The sequence below is a fragment of the Notechis scutatus genome, chromosome 3, assembly GCF_049901735.1.
Source record: "Notechis scutatus isolate UNSWTSFEM ecotype Mainland chromosome 3, rNotScu1.2, whole genome shotgun sequence".
In the NCBI taxonomy this organism is placed as follows: domain Eukaryota; kingdom Metazoa; phylum Chordata; class Lepidosauria; order Squamata; family Elapidae; genus Notechis; species Notechis scutatus.
The window spans coordinates 98,061,157-98,068,788 of record NC_142011.1 but is presented as its reverse complement, the minus strand read 5'-3'; positions in this window follow the sequence as shown (position 1 = coordinate 98,068,788).

Sequence of the window (7,632 nt, the reverse complement as noted above, 5' to 3'; positions counted from 1 at the left end):
CTTTAGTGCTCTCTTCTCCTTTCGGCTGAGTGTTGTGTTTTGTCTGTTGCATTGCACATTGGGGATGATTCTTTGTCTGATTCTTTGATGAATCAAACCTGGCTGAAGCCATCTTGTACTGCTTCATAGTTGCCATGCACTATGGGGGAGGATGTTCCTGCCTCGAGGTTTTGATTTCTTTGGATGCATTACTCGGAACATTGACAATTATATTGTTCCTAGCCTCTATTTTCCAGTTGGAGGAATACATATAGGTAGATGTGGGAATAGAGGGGAACTCATGAAATTTACAGATGACACCAAACTGGCAGGAATAGCCAACACTCCAGAAGATAGGCTTAAGATACAGAAGGATCTTGACAGACTTGATCATTGAGCCCTATCTAACAAAATGAAATTCAATGGTGAAAAAAGTTAAGGTTCTATATTTAGGCAAGAAAAATCAAATGCACAGCCATAGTATAGGAGGAACTTGTCTCAATAGTACTAATTGTGAGAGGGATCTTTGAGTCCTAGTGGACAATCACTTAAATATGAGCCAGCAGTGTGCTGCAGTTGCCAAAAAAAGCCAATGCACTCCTAGGCTGCATTAATAGAAGATAGAATCAAGATGATGTGAAGTGTTAGTACCACTTTATAATGCCTTGTTAAGATCCTACTTGGACTATGGCATCCAGTTTTTGTTTCCATGATGTAAAAAAGATGTTGACACTCTAGAAAGAGTACAGAAAAGAGCAACAAAGATGATTAGGGGAGTGGACATATAAAGAACTATTGCAGGAATTGAGTATGTCTAGTTTAATGTAAAGGACTAGGGGTGATATGATAACAGTGTTCCAATATCTAAGAGGCTTTCACAAAGAAAAGGTAGTCAATCTATTTTCCAAAGCACCTGAGGACAGGACAAGAAGCAATGGATGGAAATTAATCAAGGAGTGAAGCAACCTAGAACTAAGGAGAAATTTCCTGACAGTTAGAACAATTCATCAGTGGAACAACTTGCTTCCAGAAGTTGTAAGTGCTCCAACACTGGAAGCTTTTGAGAAGAGATTGGAGAACCATTTGCCTGAAATAATATAGGCTTTCTTGTCTGGACTAGAAGACCTCCAAGGTCCCTTCTATTATTCTGTGTCCACTATATCTCTGCTTCCGCTATTCAGCACAAAGAAGAATCACTTTCTGTATAAGTACTTCAACATCTGAATAATGTGGTTTTTTTTAAAGTGACCCTGGCTGAATGTTGCCCTGACATAAGCCACCAGGGCCATTAAAAAACAGGTTATAATAGCTAAAAGGGAAAGTTGAGAGAAACATCACTTCCCATTGTATGCATAGAATATCTTTTCAATTGAAATTCCTACCACCTACTCATCATGACAAGAGAAAGAGCCAAATGTGGGCAGCCCATCATTCACTTTCTAACATTGCCCGTTTTCTCTGCCCATATTTTGGATCACTTTTCTCTTCTTTGCACCATAGGCTGCCAGACAAAGAATAGGTTATGGCTTCCGGTTGCTCGTCATCGGTGTCAGAACAGAATCCAAAATTGTGCATGGTTTAGCTTCGAGCTCACTTGTTGGAGGGTCCCAATCAAGACCAGAACCACCCTGGAGTGGTGGTGAAGAAAGGGGGAACCACTTGAAGGTCTGAGGGGAATTGCAACTCTCCTCCCTGACAAGAAAAAACCCTTCCAAAGGCAAGTTAGGGGGCATGCATAAGCACACCAACGTGCCTACCATCCCTGTCCTATTGTTTCTTTTATTTTCTTTTATTTTTCTTATATGTATCCATGTATTCATAACTATGTTTTACTTATACCTATTATCTTGTAAGCAATTGACAAAAATAAATAAAGAAAATAAAGAAAAAGTTGCATTGGTGGTCTAAAATGGTCACCTCGAAGACGAGGAGCAGTCCGGGAAACTAAGACTGTGATGGAGCAGAGAAGAAGCAAGTGGAGTGAATCAGGCAAAATACATGGACTTTAAGGTACCCCGGTATTAAGGAACAAAGGACTATCTTGGAAGAAAGTATGTAGAGGCGGCGACCAGAAAGAGTGAGAAGGAAATTGTATCTTATAAAATTGGCTTGAATCATTATAAAGGATTAATTTGGAGGAGAAAATTTAGAAAAAAATATCTGATTACAAAAGGCGTGAAATTAAATTGGATAACTATTGGAATTTTGGCACTAAAAGGCATAAATAAATGCTGGAATTGAATGTGTAGAAAAGAAATAATAGCTAATAATTGAAATTAATGAATTTAATAAATGTATTATATTATGTTTAAAAAAAAAAGCAAGAATAAAGAAAAGAGTAGATTTTGGAAAAGAACCTAGAGCCACCTGATGGTACAGGAAAATTTTCAGTGACTTTTTGAAAAGTGCTTGGTCTTTCTAATAAACTGGACTCCATTATAATAAAATAAAAACCTTGGAAAGTGATATCAGAATACTATAACGGGGGGAGATATTTGAAAACATTGTTCTAGAACCACCCAGTGACTTTGGGAAATAGCTGGGAAAGGACCAATCAGAAGACCTGGAAACAAAGATTTATGGACATTAATTGTTGAAAATAAATTTAAAAGACACTGGCTGAAATAATATACTGGACTTTTAGATTGGATACATCTATCAAGGAAGGAGGGGAGAAAGAAGGAACAGACACAATGGGGGAATTATTTGTTGAAATAAGATTGGATTTGCAAGATATAAAGGAAATGAAACTGGAAATGTGCAACAATTTATTACAGAAACTAGAAATGGTGACTCAGCTTGCAGAAGAACAAAGAGAACCAGAGGGCGGGGAGTCAAACAAAGAGGAAGCCAGCTTTGAAGATCTAGCGGAACAACAAACATTTAAGCAGGGGGGGAAAGGAATTAAAATTAAAAATTTGTGGTCTGATGTGATAATGAAAGGGGGAATGGTTCAGAAAATGAAAAAAAGGAAAGGGAAAAAGCAGAAAAGGGAAGTGCAAAAGAAAGACCAAGAGAGGAGGGAGATAAACTAAATAATTGGAATGAGAAATGGAGGAGAATAATAATGGGGAAAAGGGAATTAAAGAGAAAGGAGCAGAAAATAAAGAGAAACAGGAAGCAAACAAAAATGAAAAGGAATTACATTGCTAGGAGAGTGAGAGATAATGGGTAAAAAAAAGGATAGGGAAGGAGCAGGGGTGGGATATGACAGGGTTAGCTAGCGGTTTGGGATTTACGAGCTTCCCTGCACGCTGTGAGCCGCGTGCCTGTAAATCGTCATCAGCATGCTGTGTGCAGAGAAGCAGCCTTTGAAACAGCCCTCTTTTCCTGCTTTTTTAACTGCAGCTGTGCCTCGTTCGGCAGCTGAAATTGAAAAATCAGGAAATAAAAATCAGGTAAGAGCCTGGGTGGGCGGGTGGGCAAAACATCAGCAGACATAGAACGGGTTCTATGGCTGCTGCTTTTCAGAGCTACCGGTTCTACAGAGGTGGATAAAACCAGTAGAAACCCACCCCTGGGAAGGAGATTCTGCAAAGTAATATGTTGTGGTATATAAGAATAAGTATTGAAAATAGATAAGGTTGTAACTGATATTGTTTTTTCTTTATCTCTTTTTTTCTTCTTTTTTACTAAAGGATTATCGCCCCATTAGATATGGAACTTAATGAAATAAATATGGAAATGGGAATTTATAATAAGAATATTATGTATTAATTGATGATCAGTGATGCATAAAATATGAGAATTATTTTGGAAAGGTTTATCAGTTGCTATAACTAATTCATTACCGTGTTTCTCATATAATAAGGCCGGGTCTTATTTTTTTTGAGCCCCGAAAAAATGGCTAGGCCGTCTTTTCGGGTGACTTAATTCCCCCCACCTTGCATCTTCGGGTGGGTGGCGACGGCTTGGATGTTGACCTTGGCGTTGGTGGGGCACTTCATATCGGGTCAACGCAGGCAGCACCATATCCGGGTGTGCAACAAAAGTACTTCCTAACAGCAAGCCCCCACCATTCCCCCATTTTGCATGTTTTAATATAGGCCTTAATTTGGGGGAGGGGCTTAATTTCATTTCATGCCTATAAAACATGCTGGGACTTCCTATTGGGGAGGCCGTATTGTTGGAGAAACAGGGTAGATTAATACTTTTGTAATGTATAGATTACTTATAAGGTGACTGAGAAAATGTTATGGGGAATCTGATATAAAATATGTGTATGTTTGATAGTAAATAGGGAAATATTGTTATTAAAGTAGAATGATAGTGGTTAGTTTGAATTATTAACCAAAGGGGATGATTTTAAGAATTAATAGAATAAGGATTAATAAAATTGCAAATGTGACAGATTAAGGCAATATGGGAAATGAATATAGAAGTGAGATAAGAATTTTTGATAACACTGTAAAATAAGATATGAGAATATCCTAAGAAAAATGAAATAAGTTATAATATGAACTGAGATTGGATAAAATAAGTTTAAGGAATTTAATATTAACAAGGAATAATGTGATATGAAATTGAATAAGTAAAATGAATAGGTAACTATGGTCATGTTTGTATTGAGATGTGAAACCTGGAACTACACTGCTTGTCAAATGAGAATTTTTATTTAAAAAATAAAAAATAGGAGAGGAAATTGAATAATGAAATTACTAGGCATGTTTAAATGATATGGTGGCTGGCACCAGGAGAAAGTACTGAAATGTTGAAAATAAGCAATGAAGGATTATGATTTAATACGAATATGTGTATTAAGAGATATGAATGGTATTATTCTGTTTATAGTAAAATGTATGATGTATTGATGCCACACTGTTTATGTATTGTTGTGTATATGTAGATTGAAATAAACAAAACTTGACTGAAAAAAAACCAGATTATAATACTAAAAGGGAAAGTTGAGAGAAACATCACTTCCCATTGTATGCATAGAATATATTTTCAATTGAAATTCCTACCACCTACTCATCATGACAAGAGAAAGAGCCAAACGTGGGCAGCCAATCATTCACTCTCCAACATTGCATGTTTTTTCTACCCATATTTTGGACCACTTTTCTCTTCTTTGCACCATAGGCTGCCAGACAAAGAATAGGTTGCTTTTGCCAGAGGCTATAAGGTTAAAAGCATAACAAAAAGGTTTTTAAATAAGGCCTGCTTGTGCACATACTCTGTCACTTCCAGTCAAAAAGCTTTTGCAGAGATTTACATACAATGACACGCTGCAAACATATATACAGTTTGGAATCCATTTGCCAAAGGCAAAGAGGAATTGCTATCAAGCAGCAATTCCTTTCCTAGTTTCTATTTCTGTTCTCTCTCACACACAACAACAACGATCTGAACCCTGCAAAGAACATATAGTGAGGAAAAACATAAATGGCTTTGTTCTATTCAGCACTTTCCCCCAATAACACAGATTGTTTTAAATAGATGTGTGGCATGGCAACTGAATGGAGTTTATTCATTGCCTTTAAATCATCTTTAAGCAGCAACAGTGAAATTCCTTCAGGTAGAGTGGCTTGCTCATCTTCACAAAATGACTGTAATAGAATTGACATTTTTGTATGCAAATGCTAAGCTAAGAAATATTGCAGGACAGTTACTGGCGCACAACACCAATTACATGCCTGCTTGTGTTATGATAGCAAGAATTAAGAAGAAATAGCCATTTCTAATATTTTCTTAAATTAAATGGATTGTGAAACTCCTAGGAGAAAATAAAAATATGTTAAAAAGAAAATAATTGCTCCAGCATAAAAAAGCCACATATAGAAGCAAACATTTTCAAGCTTCAGAAGGACTTTACAAAATAATTAGTTCAACAACTTTGTTAGTTGCATTGTTATCAATGAAAGGTCATTGGTGCTCTCTGAGCTTGCTTATTTTTTTGCAGATGTTTCATTTCCCAAACATCATCAGTGCTGATATGTCAATGTTACATTATATATGTCTCTTATTAATGCATGCTTGGGGGGGGTGTTTGTTTGGGCAAGACTTATAACCTTAATTTCAAGAAAAAGTGTCCTACTGTAGACTAAAATGCAAATAATTTATTTCTCAAATTAACAAAGAATGAAGGATTTCAGTTTTCTGTTTCTTTTTTATTAAAGTAACCAAACCAAACCAAAAGAGTATGTCACCGCAAAAAAAAAAAAAAACCTACACACAAGCCAAGAACAAAAAAACAAAATGAAACATATAAACCTATATTTGTGTGCTTACGTATTTGTGTAAATGCACATGAGCAAATTGTGGTATGTGTTAAGATTGCATTTTCCCCACTTTTTCTGACCTTGATAACTGGTCCAGCTCAGTGATGGGATTCAATTTTTTTTTTTACTACCAATTCTGTGGGCATGACTTGGTGGGCATAGCAGGGGAACGATACTGTAAAATCTCCAGTCAGAGGTGGTATTTGCTGGTTCTCCGAACTACTCAAAATTTCTGCTACTGGTTTTCCAGAACTGGTCAGAACCTGCTGAATACCACCTCTGGTCCAGCTGAACATTCGAGTATCATGGAAAGACACTTACAATAAAAAAAAAAATGGCAGCGAGCAGAATAAATTGTAGGCGGTAATATAGCCCATAAATGTTGAGCCTAAATTGAACACTGGGAGAGAAATCTTTTGAAGTTTATTCCAAGAGAGTAAAATTTATTTACAGTGTTTAGCAGCAATTTTAATTTAACCCACCATCTGTTAATTTGTTTGAGATGTTATCATTATCGTCCTCGTCTGTTTCCCTTTAGAGCCTACTTTTAAAAATGGCTATTGTTCATTTCAGGGTGGCACATGAGGAACACTATTGATATTCATCAAATATCTACTACAGTTAAATACCTTTAAAATATCATTTTTGGTGTCAGCTAAGTTACGGAGACCCCAGATTTTTTTGAATACTACCAAATAATGCATACAGAGCTTCCTCAGAAATTTGCTTGCATAAATACACTAAATGCATTCATTCAATATACAGTATTTGTCTTTTCTAAAATGCATGTTTTGAAACATGTATTACATTACATGCATTATGTTAACATCTTACAATTCAGATGGTAATCTATGTACGGTTGCAAAAGGGTAGCATACTATAGGCTATGTCTCACCAAGGTTTTCACTGCTACCCCCAAAGGCAGGGCTATCAAAATCCAGGCCCATGGGCTGGATATATCACGTGCTGGCCACACCCACACCCGGTTTAGCGAATGGGAAAAAAAGTCCCAATACGTCATGTGAAGCCACCATGATGATGTGAGTTTAACACCCCTGCCTTATGGCAACCTTACCTCCTTTTCCTCTTTGCTGTTTATTTTCCTTTCAAAAGGTGCAAACACTTTGCTGCTTGGAACTTCTTATAAACTTTTTGCATAAAAATCAAAATGACAGACTTGTGATTTATGGTTTTGATGATTAGACGGGGCAGTTTATAGTAAGAAGACTCAGATGATGTAACTTTAGAGAGAGAAGTTCAAATATATTTGTACATACAAGCTGTATAATGAATAATGAAAAAACTCTTTTACATTTTTTATATTTTTCTTTAACTGATTTTCTTTTTCTTGAACCTTTTGGTTTTTATTTAATTTCTTTTTTTTCCCCTTACTTCCTGTTAATTTGTGTTAGGTTTTATCTTCTCTTTTAAA